The sequence below is a fragment of the Heterodontus francisci genome, chromosome 1 (assembly GCF_036365525.1).
Source record: "Heterodontus francisci isolate sHetFra1 chromosome 1, sHetFra1.hap1, whole genome shotgun sequence".
Taxonomy (NCBI): domain Eukaryota; kingdom Metazoa; phylum Chordata; class Chondrichthyes; order Heterodontiformes; family Heterodontidae; genus Heterodontus; species Heterodontus francisci.
The window spans coordinates 200,598,246-200,619,696 of record NC_090371.1 but is presented as its reverse complement, the minus strand read 5'-3'; the positions used below and the strand labels follow the sequence as shown (position 1 = coordinate 200,619,696).

General features: G+C 42.9%; 2 protein-coding genes across 8 annotated transcripts in view; one reads left to right on the top strand and one right to left on the bottom strand.

Annotated features, from left to right (window-relative positions):
- The window catches only part of sorcs2 (sortilin-related VPS10 domain containing receptor 2), an 810,245-nt gene that overhangs the window by 291,497 nt on the left and 497,297 nt on the right, over window positions 1-21,451 (bottom strand). The window lies entirely within an intron of this gene.
- Window positions 17,193-21,451, top strand: part of LOC137374286 (uncharacterized) — a 177,672-nt gene continuing 173,413 nt past the window's right edge. For 5 of the 6 annotated variants that reach the window (XR_010975779.1, XM_068040121.1, XM_068040103.1 and 2 more), the window contains exon 1: window positions 17,193-17,364. The gene's annotated coding sequence lies outside the window, so the exon portion shown is untranslated. Of the gene's footprint in view, window positions 17,365-18,338; window positions 18,476-21,451 lie in introns of all 6 variants that reach the window. The other variant, XM_068040112.1, reaches the window with a different exon arrangement.

Genomic DNA, 21,451 nt, shown 5'->3' with positions numbered 1-21,451 from the left:
ACGGCCTATATACCTAGAATCACACTGGTATTACATTACTTTGACACCAAATTATGGCACATTATTATCCAGGCTGGGAGAATTCCCTCCATAAACCTCTCTGCCTCTCTAACCTCTCTTCTCCTTGAAGTGACTCCTCAAAGCCTACCTCTTTGACCAAGCTATTGGTTACCTACCCTAGTATCTCATGTGTCTCGGTGTCAAATTTTGTCTTTTAACACTCCTAGGATGTTTTTGCTATGCTAAAGCCATTATATAAATGCACGTTGTTAATGCTGTTTGGCTCTGGAACAGTTGGTCCCAAAATCTCTGCTTAAGAAGCAGCATGCAGGAAGACATGTGGAACAGCAGCTAAAATATCCATGGAACAAAAACTACTAGCATGTAGTTTTTGCTGCATGAGGTCAAGTGATACAAGTTACTGTAATTTTCTGAATATAAACACACTTGTTCCCTAAAAAATTATCTAGAAGTTAGGATGCATATTATACACGATAACAAATCAAAATGGGTTACTTTTGCAGCCAGTCAAGAACATCTTTAGCGGATGTGTTGTGAATAAAAGTGCATACTTACTAGAAATGTGGCATTTCAATGGTATTGCTTTTAAATTCTTCCTGTGTTTAGGGCATAAATGAGAATAGTCTTTTGTTTTCATTAATATTCAGTGTTTACAAACTTTAATTTTTGAAAGAAATAATCAAGAAGCTAAGACTTGATATTGTTTTTAACATTTGTTTTCATGCGTCTGTTCCTGGAAGGAAACTGATTGGCTCCAATTCCAAGCATACTCAGACAGGAGGTCTTACAGCCCAAGTTAGCCTGTGCAAATGATTTGCCTGTGAACAAACCATGAAGGACCTGTCAGATGATTCATTGCTGCCCTACTGATCGATCAATAAATGCTGGCGGCTCCTTCAGTCTACTTGAGTATCGCACATTTTGCGTGGCTGTGGGAGCCAGCCGCTTAGCAAATTGGGGTGGGAATGGATCCTTTAGCTTAGTCAGTTTTGCTCACTACTTTAGTCAATAAAGGGTCACTTTGACTGCAGTATTACAAAAGTCTAGGTGGGTATTCTACATGGTGATAAGGCAAATTTAACTTTTCGTTCATGAAAATTGAAGTGTGTATTATATTTGGAAAATTACAGTAGATTGTTGTGTTGCAATTATGCCATTTGCGGTGTGTTTATATGTCTGCCAATGTGTGCATATAATCTAGACTGGAAAGTTAGCTTTGCACTCCATCATGCTTCTTTAAGACGAGTTCAGGGAGCACCTTGGTTCCGCGCTCAAAGCAGTGATGCCTGAATTCGGCTTTGTGGCTAGCAGGAATGCACAGGTGAAGAGCAGAGGTCAGTTATGTGTGTATAAAAAACTGTCTACTCTTAAGATTGATCTCTGATGGTAAAGATTAAATAATCTGAAAACAGATGTTGCAAAGGATTATTTATTAATTGTAATGAGATCAGCTGCATGGTAGAACAGAGTACTTATTTGGTATTATCTCTAAGGATGTAATCTTAATTAAGGATTCAAAATAAAATTCCTCAGGGTCCACCAGCAGACCAAATTGTATAAAATCAGTCTGATATAGACCCCAACTTAATTAGGCAAACCAACTCACCAACGTTTGCCAGGAATCTCATGTGTGAAACAGTGATCCTCAAGCAGGTGGTGAGGGAACATTGATGCTCCATTTTCAGCATTCAGTGAGAAATCCCAGACATTTTTCTTGCTTTCTGCCACGACAAAGTGAGAGAAAGCAAATGGTCGTCATGGAAGTGATGCTGTTCCAGCATCAGTAGCACTGGGGCAAACCATCTATTAAAATTTTCACCACACTATGAATACTGGGAAAGCCATACATTCACAGAGGCCTCGAGGGCAGGAGGAACAGCTGGATATCCCACAGTCGGGAATCAGAGGAAGAGAAAGAGAAATACCAAGAAAAAGAGAATAAGGAGGAGGCTTAGCAATATATTAATATCATTTCACTACTTGCTGCTCTTAGCCATATCTATGGTTTTGATATGAGTGATGCCTCAAGTTTTTGGCGTGCATACGAATGTATGATATTTAGGACTTGTTAGCAGCTTTGGAGGTTAAAACCAGAACTGTGCCGCACTGAGTCATCCTCATCGTACCATGAAAAATACAAACCCCCATATGCTAAAACCCCAGAAGTCAATTTTGAAGATATACTGACAATAAAATTATTTCTGTATATCTCACAGTTTCTTTTCAGCTCTGTCACTTACCCTAACATTTATCTACTTTTTAGGTAGGCTCAAATTGTCCCAATTGCACCTACAGGAATGGCACTTTTCTATAGTAAGATGCATGCCCTCTTCTCCTTTCTCTCAAATTTTGTGACAAGATATTGAACTCCCAATATTGGGAATACAAATAGTAAGATGGCATTTTTGCAGTCCCATGGGCACCAGAATAGCCTGACTCAAGTAATCAGTTAATTCTAGCTAACTTTTGAATTTATTGTGGTCTCTGAGCCAGAGGTTTGTAGATACAAGTTCCACTCCACAAAATATAAATTGCCACTTCAGTGTGTAGTACTGAGGGAGTGCTGCACTGTCAGTGGAGCTGTCTTTCAGATGAAATATTAAACCAAGGCCCTGTCTGCCCTTTCTGGTGGGCATGAACGATCGCATGGCATTATTTTGAAGAGCAGCAGCACATATAAAAACAGATTATCTGGCTGTTATTGCATTGCTGTTTGTGGCAGCTTGCTGTGCACAAATTGGCTGCCACAGTTCCTACATTACAGCAGTGACTACACTTCAAAATTATTTCATTGGTTGTAAAGTGCTTTGGGGAGTCGTGAAAGACGCTGCTGAAATGTAAGCTTTTCTTTCTTTCTAGAAGCTATGTTAAAATGCATGGCAATGTTCCAGCTTATATAGTTAGTTTTCAACATTTTTTTTTTACAAGGCCACAGCTCGGCTCAGTCCTTGAACAGTCAGCAGCACTTTGTTAGTCACATGGGGAGACTTACTGACAGACAAAAATGGTGGGAAAATACCATTAGGCCCATCCATCCTCATCCTATCCATTAGATGGTGCAACCTCATGTGCCATCCTTCCTGACTGCTAGAAATGCTGACAGCTGGAGCACACAGTCCCTTGCTGTTGCTATGCTGCTACAAGGAGGTGCCAAGCAGAGAAATAGTTATTATTCTTCCTTTCTTTCCTGAAAGATGGTGATTAATGCTGGGGTAAAGCATCACTGGCACCAACAGCCTTCTGGGACTTGTCTAAACTATTAGTTAGCCAGCAGCCTGGGCAGTGAATGTTGCCAGGCTATTTATTGTCATAGGGGGCAACATGAACCAAACTGATTCTGTACTTACTCAAGACCCACACACACATACATGCATGTATTGACCAGTAGCAACTACTGGTTAGCAATTAGAAGCATGAGCACTGGCTGCTTTTATTCTTCTCCCGAGCTCAGGCTCGTCAAGGACAGTTATAGCACCCCGACTGCTGCCTCAGCTAACCACAGACTGAGAAAGATTCATTATTTCTCTTTCTTCCAATTAAAATGAGATCACAAGAGGTCAGAGAGCTTTAAAAAGAGTGGATCTTTGATGCAAATGACTGCATGCGCAAGATCAGAGGTGATGAAAGATGGCAGCTTGTGATTATGAGTGACTCATCTTGTCACTCAACAAACTGTCGGGGCGGGGGCGGGGTTCTGCAGAAAACCAGCCGATAAATAGCTAGCCCCTTCTAAAGCATTAACAGCCTGCAGCCACTGGATCAAGATGAGCACTGCTGTGCAAGGTGCTTAGCAATCTCATGAAAAGCATGTTTTAAAAAATGATTTATCCCTATTAAAATATTCCTGTCAGACTGCCAGCTCCTGGATCATTCTGAAACATTTCAGTTAACAGCAGGACAAGAGAAGCGTGCTTTCTTACTGCTGCAGTAAACTTCATATTGTAGAAAAGTAATTCAGTATATCACATGGAAGAATGACATGGTTAGTGATAACAAGGAGCAACTTATCGTTCATTCAACAACCCAGGGAGACTTTAAATTATTTTATCTTAGCTAAAAGGACAAGGTAAAGACCTCCCTCAACAGGTTCCCGCTCTTCAGCAGTGATTTGTTTTTGATTTTATCAATATGGGAGATTTTTTCAGTATTGAAGATTATTGAAACTTTTCCAAATACACGTACACTCTAACACTGATCCTGAATAAATCTGTAAAATTTAGTACATTGGTCTTTTCCAAAACAAAAACTATATGGAACATTTTAAAGTTCTCAGATATCTTAAACATTGCAGGGAAATGTAATCAGATCATGTAAGAAAACCATTCAGGTGTTTACAAGTTCCAATAAGTTTTTGATATGTTCTGCACCGAGATGGCTTGCTGTATATGAATTTGATTAGAAACTATTTTTGTGTTCTACCTAGCCAATTGTGCATGCAGGATTCAAGTGTGATTTTGCCTTTATGAGAAGAAAAATTATTTCAGCCACAAAGGGTTGCAAGTTATAAATAAAAACAAGAAATGCTGGAAATACTCAGCAGGTCTGGCAGCATCTGTGGAGAGAGAAGCAGAGTTAACGCTTCAGGTCAGTGACCCTTCTTCAGAACTAGGGTTGCAAGTTAATCTACGAACATATGAACATACGAATTAGGAGCAGAAGTAGGCCATTCGGCCCCTCGAGCCTGCTCCACCATTCAATAAGATCATGGCTGATCTGTCTGTGTCTTGAATTCCACATTCCCATCTACCCAGATAACCTTTGATTCCCTTGACTAACAAGAATCTATCTACCTCCGCCTTAAAAATATCAATGACCCCGCCTCCACCACCTTCTGAGGCAGAGAGTTCCAAAATCGCACAACCTTCTGAGAGAAAAAAATTCTCCTCATCTCTGTCCTAAAAGGGCGACCCCTAATTTTATAACAGTGCCCTCTAGTTCTGGACTCACCCACAAGAGGAAACATCCGTTCCACATCCACCTTATCAAGACCGTTCAGAATCTGATTTGATCTGGTTCTGTGTAGCTTCGATACAACACGTGTACAATAGCTTGTTGAAGTTTATATTAAATAACAAGGAAAATCTTCTCTCAGAACATAGAATTTTTTTTTGCACTATAGTATCATGAGTGGTGGAGGAATGCATTAAGGTTATTTTGAACAATATAGTCATCATATCTCATGCATGTGTGATGCTACTTCTATAAATTTTAATTTGTTGAAGTGATTGCCATGAATATATTGGCTTCAACAATCTGTGCTTTTAATCAACTTACTGTGAAAAATTGCACGTATGTCATGAATAACAAGGGCCAACAGGGAAAATACAGGATTAGTATTCAATAAGCAATTCAGATCAATGTAGTATGTTGCAAGCAATCCATGTTGTATATAACCAATCCACCCTCATTGCACCACCCCCCCCCCCCCCCCCCCCAACCACCCCATTCCCTCTGGTGGAATCCAAAGATCCAACTCTGTTTAACTGAGTATTGCTGAAAATAGAGACATTGAAGCTTTTCATCTTGCACTCATCAGGACAATTCGCAAGAATACCAATGTAAGGGAAACAACAAATTTATACTGTATGAGAAGAAAGTGCTGATTGGTTAGCAAGTGGACTCTGATTGGTAGAGGCATTGCCATGGAGAATGCACCAGCTTATGGTGACTGATAGTTAACTGCCAAGCTTTGTTTGAAATTTAAAACAAGGCAGCTTGACTCTGATTCACTGGTTCATTCCTCAGGACAATGCCTTGACCACCAGTGAATCAGAGTCAAGCTGCCTAAATTTCAAACTAAGCTTGGCAGTTAACTGTCAGTCACCATAAAGTGGTGCATTCTCCATGGCAATGCCTCTACCAGAGTCCACTTGCCAACCAATCAGCACTTTCTTCTCATACAGTATAAATTTGTTGTTTCCCTTACATTGGTATTTTTGCAAATTGTCCTGATGAGTGCAAGATGAAAAGCTTCAACGAATGCCTCTATTTTCAGCAATACTCAAGTTCTGTACTACCAAACGATTATCAGTTTAATTTGCAATATGAGAAAGAAGAAAGAAAGAAGTCCTTGTATAGCTTTGAATCACTCCAACATATCTCACATAGAAGGAATTGCATTGTTGAGTACTGTTGTCAGGTGTATAAACATGAAACTGTTTAGCACATAGCGATGTCCCACAAAGAGTAATGAGATGACTGGTTTACTGGTTTTTTGTGGTGGTCATTGAGGAAGGAATGTTAGCCAGGCCACCAAGAGAATTTTCTTGACTTCACTGAAGAATGCCATGGGATATGCAATGTCTACCTGAACCAGAGGAGAGACAGGCTGGTCCCCATTTTAACACATTACCTGACTGATGCAGACTTGCAGGTTGATAGGTAAATTGGCCATTATAAATTGCCCCTAGTATAGGTAGGTGGTAGGGAAATATAGGGACAGGTGAGGATGTGGTAGGAATATGGGATTAGTGTAGGATTAGTATAAATGGGTGGTTAATGGTCGGCACAGACTCGGCGGGCCGAAGGGCCTGTTTCAGTGCTGTATCTCTAAATCAAAATCAAAACCTCCGAAAATGCAGCATTACTTCAGTATACACTGATGAGTCACCCAAGACTTTGTGTTCAAGTTCTGGAGCGGGGCCCAAACTCACATACTTCCAACTCAGAGGTGAGAGTGCTACCGAATGAACCAGGTTAACACTCATATGGGTCTATTTTGTGAACTTGCACTCCCAGCAAACAGCTTCATCCATTGGGAGCATATATCAGGAGTGTGACTGTGAAGGTCAGCACTACTGGATTTTCTGTCTATTAGATTGGAACATCCTTGGATCCAGATGACCTCTAAGTTTGTATACACAATATATTCTTCTGGCAGGAAATCTCCATGCCTGGAGAGCAAATATATATACTATAGTGATTTGTAAAAATGCTCCTCTAGAATACCTTAAGGATAATTTGATACTGCAAGGACATATCAGGAATTTGGGCATGTATCCAAATTTATAATATGCACTCCAGCTGGATGCGGTTCCATGCTGGGAAAACAAATTCATAAAATTACCACTTATATACCAAGAGGACACAAATTAAAAATTAAGAACAAGGAGTGAAGTCAGATGGAACTTTTAATTCATCTCTTCAAAGGATAAGAGGCTTGTGAAATTGGTCACGAGAAAACAGCATTGAAGCAGACCTTATAAATGAGTTCAACAGATGGCTGGATACAGGTGAACCTGTTAAATCTAACAGCCTTTTCCTCATGCTAACAACTTCTTACATTCCTATGGAAGAAATTTGGGGATTAAGTTCTATCATGAGATGTTGTCAACGTTCAACTTCACTTCATCACATCACTCAATGGCAAGCATTGATTATTTTATAATGAGAACATCTTCTAACCTCTTTATCCCTTTATAGCATTCTTCATCCTATTTCCTGCCTCTGCTAATAATTGGCAGTATTTCTAATAAGACATAGTCATCACCCTGCCTTGATTGATTCAGCTGCAGAATCATCCTAAACTATGACCTGCCTAAGATGCAAATTGAAAGTCCTAACAAGCCTACAACCGGAGGTGCTGAAACTCTGAAGTGCCTGTGAGGTTCTCCTCTCATTACAAAAAGAAACAGAAACAACAACTCGCATTCATATAGCTTCTTTAATGTAATAAAATATCCCAAGATGCCTCACCGGAGAAATTACCAAACAAAATTTGACACCGAGCCACATAAGATATTAGTACAGGCAACTAAACATTAATCAAAGAGATAGGTTTTAAGGAGATTCTTAAAACCTGAGAGAGAGGTAGAGAGGACTGAAGAAAATCAGGGATGCGCAAGAGGCCAGATTTGGAGCAGCGCAGCGATCTTGGAGGCTTGTAGGGCTGGAAGAGGTTACAGACATAGGGAGGAGTGAGGCCATGGAGGGATTTGAAAACAAGGATGAGAATTACGAATAAAAACAGAAAGTGCTGGAAATACTCAGCAGGTCTGGCAGCATCTGTGGAGAGAGAAGCAGAGTTAACGTTTCAGGTCAGTGACCTTTCATTGGAACAGTTCTGATGAAAAGTCATTGACCTGAAATGTTAACTCTGCTTCTCTCTTCACAAATGCTGCCAGGCCGGCTGAGTATTTCCAGCACTTTCTGTTTTTATTTCAGATTTACAGCATTCACAGCATTTTGCTTTAATATGAGAATTTCAAAATCAAGGTGTTACCGGACCAGGAACCAATGTAGCGAGCAGAGGTGTAATGGGTGAATGAACGTAGTGTGAGTTAGGATACAGACAGCAGAGATTTGGATGAGCTCAAGTTTACTGAGGGTGCAAGATGGGACGCTGGCCAGGAATAGTTGAGTCTAGAAGTAAAAAGGACGTTGATGAGACTTTCAGCAACAGATGAGCTAAGGTAACGGTGGAGATGGGTGATATTACAGAGGTGAAAGTAGGCAGTCTTAGTGACGAACAGAATATGGGGTCGGAAGCTCAGTTCAGGGTCATGTAAGACGCCAAGGTTCTGAACAGTCTAGTTCAGCCTCAGACAGGTACCAGCAAGAGGGATGGAGTGAGTGTCCAGGGATTTGTGGCAGGGATCAAAGGCAATGGCTTTGGTCTCACCAATATTTAGTTGGAGAAAATTTCTGAAAGAGTCTGTTGACAATACTGTATGAAGGCTGCATGTGCTATTTTCAAAATTACACCTGTTTTGTGGATACAGTTTAAGCTTTAGTAACTGATCGATTCTTCCGAGAAATTTGTCATACTTCTGTAGTTAGGGTGTCTGTTAGGGAGTTTACCAATTTTTTAATAGGCTTCTAGAAAAGTTCTGGCGAACGTATAGTGCTAATTTCAAATCCTGTAGGATGTGAATGCATTGATGTGACATACACTTTGTGGCTTGCCTGTAGTGTATCTATTTCTCAACTACAAAGACGCATGGACTGTCTCTCCCATGCCTGTAACTTGTTCTCCTTGACTATAAGCGTCAAGAAAACCGTGGTCATGGGACAAGGTGTAGCGTCTCCACTCCTGATCACGCTAAATAACACCCCACTGAATGTGGTTAGCAAATTCTGTTACCTTGGGTCCAAGGTGACAGACAATCTGTCCCTTGATGCAGAGCTCGATACGCACATTGGGAAAGCAGCTACCACCTTTGGCAGACTTGCGGAACACTCATGGGATAACACCAAGCTAACCCTTAGGACCAAGCTGATGGTTTATAAAGCCTATGTTCTCAGTACGTTGTTGCATGGTTGTGAAACATGGACGACTTACAGCTACCAGGACGAGAAGCTCAATAATTTCCATCTTTGCTGTCTGCGGCGCATTATGGGTATATCCTGGCGGGACAAGATCACAAATATGGCAGTTCTCTCAAAGGCAGAGCTCCCGAGTCTGTTGGCACTAATCAAACAGAAGCAGCTTCAGTGGATCGGACACGCCCACAGGATGGAAGACAGTCGCATACCCCATAACCTTCTGTATGGTGAGATAGCTGCGGACAGATGACCAGTGAGACGCCCAAAACTCTTCTTCAAGAATGCTTGCAAGCGTGACATAAATTCCCTAACTGTCGACTATCACACCTGGGAGTCACTAGCTGGTGAAAGAGGGAAATGGTGACACATCCTGTGAATTGGTGTACACTACCATGAAGACCAGTTGCTACAGCAGCTTGGCAACAGGCATCAATATCAAAAACAACAACTCACAGCATCACTTGGCAGCTTCACGTGCAGCACTTGTGGCAGAACCTACCTCTCAAGGATTGGCCTTCACAGCCATCAACAAAGATGCACCAAGAGAAGACACCCCACCTAATTGGATTGTTTGCTGCATGTCCATCATTTTTCTTAGATGGAAGGATGCCAACCGACCCATTTATTTCTAACCGGGAGCATTTTGTTAAAGGTAGGGCACCAATGGAATAACAGTGGGACTGAGTTAAGAAGCAAAGTGGTATACAGAGTGAAATCAAGTTTAATTTGCTGTGTATGCAGGTCTAGAACAGAAATTGCTCGTGAACAGCTCAAACCAGAATTCATTACCATGAAAAAAATCTGAGAGCATAAAATGTAAGCAAAGTCAAGATTGAGAAAAGGGCATTCAACTTAATGAATCTTATAGCAAGGGCAGGCTAACTTCTTAAAGCTGAAGAGCCATAAAGAGAAGCTGATGTTGATAAACAAGTTTTGATTTTACATATAGTAATATGCTCACTGCATTCTCATTATAGGAACGTTTGAAGCCTAGCCTATTAATGTGACTTTTGACAGGCTTTATACCAACTATTTAAATGAAACCTGGACAGCTTGCCATACATGCTAACTTAGAAAACAAGCAAAAGGTAAGTAAAAATTTTAAAAACCTGGCACAGCCCTAATAAATTTTCCAGTATTTTGGAATCTGTAATAACATTCAGCGTTGCAGTTATATGGTAAGGAAACTTGGCTCAAATTAATTGAAAAATACTTGTATTTGCCATTTCAGAATTATTTTCTTTGTAGCTTAATCTTCCTTCTCACAGTAGTAGCTAATCCTTTACTACAAGAACAAAGAATATATTTGTTTTAAATTGATTAGTAGCAAATAGGGTTTTGAACTTACATCCCTCATCAACTCAAATTGGCATGCATCTGGGTCCAGGGTTGTGCCATGAATGTTTTGAATACATGCTGCATTCTGGTTAATTATAAACATATATTTTTCACAACTGATAGATTTTTAATAGAAAAAAACATGTGTGTTATCAACAGAAGAACCTGACTGCTGCTGTCCCAAAAGCTGCCTCAACAATAACTCTTCCCATTTCAAATCCTTCCTCCCAGATTATGAACACACTTCAACCCACATGCGGTTCACAGAGGTTCTGGGGTCGATTTTCAATGATAATGAACTGTCAGGGGCTGGGTGGAGCAAACTGACAATACGGGCAAGAGTCCCAAACCATTATGATGGTTGGGCCTCATTTGAATTTGTTCAGCAAACAAAGCCAAGCTGGAAGTTCAACCTTGAAATCTTTTATTTTGCCCCTCATTACTTCTATCATTCTCTCTAATTTCCCAGTAAGCACACTAGGCGGGATTTATCTGGGGGTCTCGACGTTGTTATGACCGAGGTGGGAGTAATGCACTGTCAATTCAATCCCATTACTCCACAGGTCACAACATAATATTAAAGTTTCCCATCTACCGGAAATGAGCCAAATTAAACACTTTGCTAACCCCCAGAATAAAATACACCAAACCAGGTATCTTTAAACAACAACAAATTAACTATTCATTAATAAACTAAATCTTAAACAATATTGAGATAAATCTATGTTTAAAATGACTTTATAACTTCGTATTCCTCCTATCCATCATGCATACACACATACATTCAAAAACCAATGGTTAACCGGCTTTAAAAATAATGTTTTAATTTAGAGTGGTTTCTTAGGAATAATAAAATAACTGGGTTGTAAGTCTTGGTGGGTTACTTTTCCAGTTTGGTGAGGTGTCCCAGAGTCGAATAGTCCGATGCCACTCAAAGTCTCCAGGCGAATTTGGCGAATAATTTGTAATGGATAATTCAAAACACTTCAACTATAGGAGGCGTCGCACAGTTCTTTCAACACGCAGTATAGCAACAGGTCTATTTGGATTTTCAAATTGGCAGTCTATCAGTAGAAAATTTACTGAGAATTCCAGAGCTCCCAGAAACACAAAAAGGCAACAGAAAGTCACTCCTGAGGCAGAGCCTTCTTAGAGATTGGAAATAGAAAGGAATTTGCTATCTTCAACAATGCAAAGATTCCATCAGGGATTTTTTTCCTCTTTATGCCTATAGGCCAATGTAGATTTTCTGCTGAGACACACAAAATTCTTCCTTCATGGAGAGCACGCTTCACTGGACTAACAGTTCAAACCGGTTCTAGCCAGTCTTTAACCACAGTCAACTGATACGATACAGCATGTGACCCCTCTCTCTCTTGCTGTTGCCTCGGAAACAGGCTTGCTGCTTGCACATACTGTGCACAGAGAATATAAAAGCTTTCTCAGTCTTAAAGGTACACAGCCCCCTTTAGTCTTTAAGGGAGAAAAAAAAAAAACACTCCAATGACAACGTCCGGAAAAAGCGACGCTGAGAACCCCGCGTCATCTCTTCTGTGGGAGGCCGGCCGAATCAAGTGCCAATTAGACACTTATGTGGACAGTGGTGGGCTTTCCACGGGATCAAGGACCCTGGTGATGGAAGCCCCACCTTCTGACAGCTGCCAGCCAAACAATTGCCAGCAGCTCTTTAACTGAGCAGCGCCACCACAGAGGCGGTGGCTGCTGCTGGTGGAGCACCCACCCGAGGCCAGGGGCGGCGCTGGACCCAGGCCACAGGTAGGTCAGGGCGGGAGGGGTCTCGTGGAGTGGGGTCACAGGGGAGGTGGGCATTGGGGAGTCGGCAGCAGGGGCAGGAGTTTGGCTCTAAGTGGGCCCCCACCTTTTCGATGCCATGTCCCTCATTCAGGCACTAGTGCCTTTTAAAGAGGGATCCCCCACCCGGAGCTGGCAAACATCCCACACGATTTTTCCTGCCATGCTTCCCGTGTGGTGGCAGGGCCAACTGCCACATGGCTAATTGCAGCAGTGGCAGGATGGGGTCCTTAATTGGGCATTAATTGCCCAGTTAAGGGCCTCAATTAGTGGCAGGGCGATAAAACCATTCACAGGCCTTCTCACCCAGGACTTAATTTTGGCGGAGGCGGGGTCCCTTCCCCCTACCACCATCCCACCCAATTATATGCTCTCCCCATCTGCAAACCCACCACCTGGGAGAGCATAAAATTCCCCCCATATTGTTTCTCATTTCTCCTTGTTCCTTCTTTGCCTTCAATTTTCAGTTCTTTTCAGACATTTTAGCTAATGATCATCTGGCTTCTATTCTGATCCTGTACCTATGACAGGATGGTGGCACTGAAAACTTGTATGTGTGGTAGTTGCAGGAGTATTGCTCCTTGTTTGATCCTTTGCTGAATTCCACCTGTTGATTGGTTAAGAGCTGAGTATGTGTGGTGACGCACCCCAGCATAGAATAAGATGCATCAAAACTGACTCCATGAACATACAAAAAATAAACTGGTTTATCTTTTGACATATCAGGGTAGATCTTGACTTTTTTAAAAAGTGTGCAATAGTTGATAGTGAAGTTAATGGAAATAAAAATCAGCAGAAATGTAAAAAGGCGCACCGGCCAATGCTCCCTCTAAGTTGTAAGACCGCACACACAAGTCCCGTGCAGGCTGTGCTCAAGTTGGCTCCTTTAAATTACCGTGTGTACGCACCTGCACAAAATAATTTAAAGGGGCCCTGCATTTACAGAAATGGCCTGCACACTTGAAAAAAAATTAACATTGCTGCTGACTCACTATCACTTGTTTTCTACTATCATACAAATTAAGACCTATCCCATACATTTAAGAACCAACGATAGCTAAAAAAATAAAACCATGGGAACAGACTTCCAGTTTGCCACCAATATTCTCCGTGCACCTGTAATGCCCACCCAGCGCGACAGTCAAGATGCTTGAACCACTGTCAGGTTTGGGCCTCATTGACACTTTGTTTGTGAGCTGCAGGCACCAAACGGGTGCCCTGATACAGCTCCCAGGTTTTGCAGAGTGAAAGATCAGCCAGCTGTAGTTAAGACCAATCAAAAGGGGCAGGGAGCACCTGCCAGGGGGGCAGAAGAGCAGGCCAGAAGCAGGTCAGACTCCTGCTTCTTTGGACCCCAGAAAAACTGAAAATAAGAACACAAAATACCTTATTGAAGAGGCCATCAGCAGTTCCTTTAAGGATTGCAGATTATGTTTCTCAATGCCTGGAGAAATAAGCCATGCATGCTCAACCCACTTTTCTTTGAAATTTGCAATCAACATCCCACAACAGGTGCTGGACTCCTATTTGTATAATGAAACAGCCTCCTGTTCATTTTGTGCAGGAATGCTGAGTATCTATTTAAAGGCCTGTCTGAAAGTCGATTCAGGTGGGCAAAGGGACACACAGGGCTGGGGGATTTTCCAGGCCCAGTGGTGGCAGGGGGGTTGGGAAAACAGGGGGGAACCGTGTCCACATTCCCGCCAGCGGGGAAGTTTACCCAGATCGGCTGTCTGTAACACGGAGGCGTGCAGCCAATTGAAATAACTAAGACCCCAATTAGGGGCTATTTAGTGGACTCGCCGACATTTTGTTGGTGAGGAAGCAGCCCCTTGCTGTGTGCAGAGACTGTCATTGCAATGGAGGCAGCCTGCCTCACAACTAGCGCCGGAGGGGGCCATGCCCAAAAATGGATGTACCTGAAGCCCAAACGATCCACTCTGAGGGGTTTCCTCTCCACTTCAAGGGGCCTAACAGTATCGTTGCTCAGGTTTTTTAACTTAAATACACGCCTCCAAGTGCACCTTCATGTTTAGGCGTCCTGATGGATCTCTGACCTTCCTCAGCAACGCCCACCATTCCCTGTACTGATGCTGAGACTCCAGAGCTGCTAGCCCTCTGATTGGGCCGGCAGTATCAGGAGGCCACCTGCTGTCCTTAATAGGACTGCGAGTGCAGGGTCGGCCAATTAGAGTTCGCTTCCAGGAGGATTGTGACATCAGGCGCACTACCGGCAAGTGCAGGCTCAGGAAGCCCATTTGGTTCTGATGTTGGGGTCCCAAAGCCAGCGGTAAAATCCAACCCACAAACTCTCCAACAGACTTTCAGCTGTTGGTCACCTGTTTTTCAAGCAGTAAACAAACAGCCAGCAGTTAAACGTCTCCCCCATAATCAATGAGTACTAAAATGGTCCTTGTCCATTTGGAGTTTTGCTTTGGAGTGAAAAAGGCTTGCTCCATCAGCTATCAAACACCCAGAATGGAGCAGTTTTGAATAACTGAGAATATGCAGCAACAGTTGTGATACGGCTTTGTCAAGAGAGTGGCTTGAATTGGAAAGTCCCATGTTTCTAAGAGCATCTCTCATTTCCCTAAAAGACAGTACAAATTCTTTTTTTTTGGTGGCATGGTGACCAGAAATGAACATTGTTACCCAAGTGTAGCCTGACCAGTGCAATGCAAATCCAGTTAGAGGCGAGGTACAGAGGGAGTGCAATGGAAGGCTTTCAAATTATACAAGGATCTGGCCTTCCACAGCAGTTCCAGGTGGGTTTTGTGATGAGCAAGCGCCCTCAATCACTTCAAACAAATGCAACAGCATAACAGTGGGTGTAGCCAGGATTGAGTCTCCCAATCTGGCACTTTCCATGGCTCTGATTTTGCGGAGCATTAGCAGGCCAGTATGTTAAGCGGAATTAGGCCCCTGCCTGGCAGTTTTGGGCCCCACATGGAGGTCCAGGGCTATGCCGTAAAGACGTTAAAAATGCTTGATTAATTTTTTTGAACCCTGTGAGGGGAGAAATAGGGAATATTTCTGAGTGGCACACCAAACTGGTGTGGCAAGTCTTCACTCGGATTTCTGATCTCTTCACCTTTGGCAAGCACCTGTGATATGGCCCTCGTGGCATGGGTGCCCTCGTCATATTTAAATTAGGTCATCTTCTCCCAACCTTGACAGGTCAGTGATGGAGGTCACCAGCTGGCAGATTCCAGCATTCACAGCAGGATCAAAGATTATCAGGCTTTACTATATATCCCAGCTTTCTAATTGAACATTTTAATGGATTTTCCATATCATCTGGCTATAGAAAATGATTATCCCACCATCATTCCCAAATTCCTTTCCAAGTCACCCTCTATGAATTATCAAACAACGATCTCAATTAGCCACACAGGCAAAATGCTGTTGAATGGAGACCATATCATCATACTTGGTAATAAACCTGGCTTATTAAGGAGCAATCCAAATGGGGATGTGCTTGCTGATAATGATTAAGAAAACTGTAGAAATTAAAGAAAAATTATTAAGATAATTCATTAATAAAAAAAATTGTTGATTCTGCCAGCTATATAGAATCTTTGAAAATGTATGTCCACGAGTTTTTTTTTCCACATCTACTTGGGTTGCAGTGGGCATCCAAAGACACCAAAATTGAATCAACGTTACAATGTGGATGTACCAAATTTATAAAGAAGTTAAGGTTTATAACAAAGATAGGCTAGGTCCTTTTATCTCATCTTTTGGTTTATATACTGAAAACATTGACTAGTCACAGGGAAAACAATGTTAGATTTGGAAGAAAAAAAATGATTAACATGACAAACTGCAGTAGCTTAGTGGTTCTAGACTAGTAATCAAGAGGTCTAAGAGCGAAGTCCAAAGTACGGAAAGTCCTCATCAGAGAACTCCTCTTTGCTGACGATGCTGCTTTAACATCTCACACTGAAGAATGCCTGCAGAGTCTCATCGACAGGTTTGCGGCTGCCTGCAATGAATTTGGCCTAACCATCAGCCTCAAGAAAACGAACATCATGGGGCAGGATGTCAGAAATGCTCCATCCATCAATATTGGCGACCACGCTCTGGAAGTGGTTCAAGAGTTCACCTACCTAGGCTCAACTATCACCAGTAACCTGTCTCTAGATGCAGAAATCAACAAGCGCATGGGTAAGGCTTCCACTGCTATGTTCAGACTGGCCAAGAGAGTGTGGGAAAATGGCGCACTGACACGGAACACAAAAGTCCGAGTGTATCAGGCCTGTGTCCTCAGTACCTTGCTCTACGGCAGCGAGGCCTGGACAACGTATGCCAGCCAAGAGCGACGTCTCAATTCATTCCATCTTCGCTGCCTTCGGAGAATACTTGGCATCAGGTGGCAGGACTATATCTCCAACACAGAAGTCCTTGAAGCGGCCAACATCCCCAGCTTATACACACTACTGAGTCAGCGGCGCTTGAGATGGCTTGGCCATGTGAGCCGCATGGAAGATGGCAGGATCCCCAAAGACACATTGTACAGCGAGCTCGCCACTGGTATCAGACCCACCGGCCGTCCATGTCTCCGTTATAAAGACGTCTGCAAACGCGACATGAAATCGTGTGACATTGATCACAAGTCGTGGGAGTCAGTTGCCAGCATTCGCCAGAGCTGGCGGGCAGCCATAAAGACAGGGCTAAATTGTGGCGAGTCGAAGAGACTTAGTAGTTGGCAGGAAAAAAGACAGAGGCGCAAGGGGAGAGCCAACTGTGCAACAGCCCCAACAAACAAATTTCTCTGCAGCACCTGTGGAAGAGCCTGTCACTCCAGAATTGGCCTTTATAGCCACTCCAGGTGCTGCTTCACAAACCACTGACCACCTCCAGGCGCGTATCCATTGTCTCTCGAGATAAGGAGGCCCAAAAGAAAGAAGAACTAATAATCCAGAGAATGTGAGTGTACTTGATGTGCTGGAAAGCACTTTTGAGATGTTCTGAGGTTGTGAAAGAGGCTAGATAAATGCAAGTCCTTTTTTACCTAATCAGAAAATTAGGTGATCCTACTTACAAACCTAGAATCTCAAGATGCAAATCACAGCACAGGTTTATAGATTAGCTGGTATGGCAAAGAATTAGATGGTGGAGCTGATGGTTATTTGGAAAGAATAACTGGATTGTAGCTGCACTGTATCAAAGGAGATTTGCATGCATTTAACCTTCATAGCAATATGGGAATACTGAGAAATCATTTATGGCAGCATTATTAAATAAAATGCTGTGCTTGCTTGTGTGCTACTAAATACTGTTGTGCAATGTTGTTCATGCTCTTTAGCAGTAACTCAGCAGGAATAATGTACACTTAATGTGCCAACATTAATCTGCAGTGGAAAGACGAGGACAGAACATTGATTTTTAACTTACCTCACATTCAAATTGCAGCCTGTAAATTTGGCCTCTAATATAACTGAATGCAACAATATCTCTGAAAAATGTTCTACATCAGGTAAAACTGTGCCTTCTTAAGCAAAATAAATTGCTGTGTAAAAAGGAACTCTGGCAAGCTAAATGCTAGATAATCATATACCTCTAAGTTCAATTTTGGGCAAGATTATTACCATCTATATACATTGCTTTCGGACACTGATACTCCTCATTTCAAAACAACAGTTCTTACTGCCAAACAATCAAGAGATTAGAGATTAACTGAAGCTATTCGCCTACGGTGGGTTTATGCAAGTATCTGCAGCTTATTAGGAGCCCGCTTTAGAACTAACTACTGTCTAATTGTAGAAAAAATGCTGTGCACCACAGAGTTTGTATTTTGAAGCACACATTCAAGAAAATCAAACATTTGGAAGAGGATTTCTAAATACAGCTGTCAAAGAATAGAAATCTGCATGCTATTTCTGTAATTATTTTATCCCCAGATGCTGCTCATGTCAGATATTCACACAATTTAGCATGAATGTTGCGGTGTTATTATTAACCTGTCTTTGAGGATGTATCCCATTACAATCTTAAACTGGCTGAATCTGTAACAGGAGCAGCTGATGAGATATTGTAGGTGAGTTTCAAAAAAATTCTTATGTTTTGTGATTGGATTGTGGGATTTCTTTCCTTCATTAGCCTAGAAATTGCATTGTGTGCTGTCCGTTTTACAGACATGAAACCGGAGCCTAAGGGCCCAATATGTCAGGTGGCGTGCACATGCCCTTTCTGTGCTGGAAGTGTGCTGCCATTCATATTGATTAAGTCGCCCCCGTAGGTGCCAGAGCATGTGCCTGAAACATGCATTAGCAGCTTTGCAGATGCAAATCGGGGGCCTAATCATTGTTTCAGGCCACCTTTGAAAAATTTGTGTAAGCTGTGGTCAGTTTCTTAAGGCACTTTGCATCCAAGCCAGCTGTCCTTAAAGGGACTGCTGGAGGCTACCATTCAAAATGTAAGTTTTAGGGTCAAGGTTAGTTTTAAGTTTTAGGTTCTTTTGTTTACCTTATTATGCAGCCAGGAGGAGCTGCTACTGGCTCCATATTCAATGCGTGGGACACTGTTCCTCTCCTTCCCCTCTTGGCCTCTGGGGCCATGACTGATGCCTGCAGCTCACTGGGAATAAACTAATGAATCTGGCAGACCAATTTGCTATGGTTTTGCTGCCAGTTTCATTAGGCGCGCACAGTGAGTTTTGCTTTACCAGGATCTCACCACGATTCAGATGTGATTTAATTGAATAAGACCACAGAATGAGTTACTGATCGGTAAGGATACTGAAGCTGAATACACTACTATGCAAAAGTAAAAATGATAAACACAAGATCAATAGAGACAGGCCTATACCAGATGCATAAGGGATCACAAGCTGACTTTTACATTGCAAGTTACAAGCTGCATTGTTTTGAAGCATGAAAGCATTCTTTGATTGAAACTGCTGTACAGAAATTATCCCTCCTGTTTATACTTCAAAAAAACTGACAAAGGAGTTTCCACCAAAGCAATAAACATAATTTTTATTGACACAGAAGCAACATCTTCATCGAAACAAGTTGAAGGAAAGATATAAACTCAGACAGTTTAAATGGAGGTTGTAAAATGATGTCAACAGCTCAGTTAACATGACACCATCTTTCTTGTCTTTTTGTTTGAGGAATGAGGGCGGGAGGGGGGGGGCACTTATTCTGTTCGTGTACAATGTGAGGCGGTGTGTACGGGGGGGCGGTGGCATAGTGATATTGTCACTGGACCAATAACCCAGAGACCCAGGGTATTGCTCTGGGAACATGGGTTCGAATCCCACCACAATTTGAATTCAATTAATAAAAATCTAGAATTAAAACCTAGTTTAATATAGCCATGAAACCATTGTCAACTGTTGTAAAAACGCATCTGGTTCACTAATGCCCTTTAGGGAAGGAAATCTGCTGTCCTTACCTGGTCTGGCCTACGTGTGAACCACAGCAATGTGGTTGACTCTTAAATGTCCTCTGAAATGGCTTAGCAAGCCACTCAGTTGTAACTAACCACTACAAAGTCAATAAAGAATGAAACTGGACGGACCACCTGGCATTGACCTAGGCACTGGAAACAACAATGGCAAACCCAGTCCTATCGACCCTGCAAAGTCCTCCTTATTAACATCTGTGGGCTCATGCCAAAGTTGGGAGAGCTGTCCCACAGACTAGTCAAGCAACAGCCTGACATAGTCATACTCACGGAATCATAGCACCACAGCCTCACAGCTCCAGCGACCCAGGTTCGGTTCTAGGTACTGCCTGTACGGAGTTTACAAGTTCTCCCTGTGACCACGTGGGTTTCTGCCAGGTGCTCCGGTTTCCTTCCACAGCCAGAAGACTTGCAGGTTGATAGGTAAATTGCCCATTATAAATTGCCCCTAGTGTAGGTAGGTGGTAGGAGAATGGTGGGGATGTGGTAGGGAATATGGGATTAATGTAGGATTAGTATAAATGGGTGGTTGTTGTTCGGCACAAACTCGGTGTGCCAAAGGGCCTGTTTCAGTGCTGTATCTCTCTATGACTCTATACCCTACAGACGATGTCCCAGACACTGCCATCATAACCCCGGGTATGTCCTGTCCCACCAGCAGGACAGACCCAGCAGAGGTGGCGGCACACTGGTATACCGTCAGGAGGGAGTTGCCCTGGGAATCCTCAACATCGACTCCGGACCCCATGAAGTCTCATGGCATCAGGTCAAACATGGGCAAGGGAACCCCCTGCTTATTACCACCTACTGCCCTCCCGCAGCTTATGACTCAGTACTCCTCCATGTTGAGCACCACTTGGAGGAAGCACTGAGGGTGTCAAGGGTGCAGAATGCACTCTGGGTGGGGGACTTCAATGTCCATCACCAAGAGTGGCTCGGTAGCACCACTACTGACCGAGCTGGTCAAGTCCTAAAGGACATAGCTGCTAGACTGGGTCTGCGGCAGGTAGTGAGGGACCAACAAGAGGGAAAACATACTTGACCTTGCCCTCAACAATCTGCCTGCCACAGGTGCATCTGTCCATGACAATATTAGTAGGAGTAACCACCGCACACTCATTGTGGGAACGAAGTCCTGCTTTCACATTGAGGATACCCTCCATCGTGTTGTGTGGCACTACCACCGTGCTAAATGGGACATTTTTCAAACAGATCTATGCAAAACTGGGCATCCATGAAGTGCTGTGGGGCAGCAGCAGAATTGTACTCAACCACAATCTGTAACCTCATGGCCTGGCACATTCTCCCACTCTACTATTACCATCAAGTTGGGAGACCAGCCCTGGTTCAATGAAGAGTGCAGAAGAGCATGCCAGGAGAAGCAGCAGGCATACCTCAAAATGAGGTGTCAACCTGGTGAAGCTACAAGCCAGGACAACTTGTGTGCCTGCTCCCAGTGGCACTGCTAGGACTAAGAGCTGCCAAACCACTGATTGGCCAGCAGCTCAATGAGGCGGGACTTCCTACCTCAAGCAGGTGGAAGTCCTGCCTTGGCACAATTAAAGCCTGGGGACCCGTAAAATACAGAAGTGGGTTCGCCACC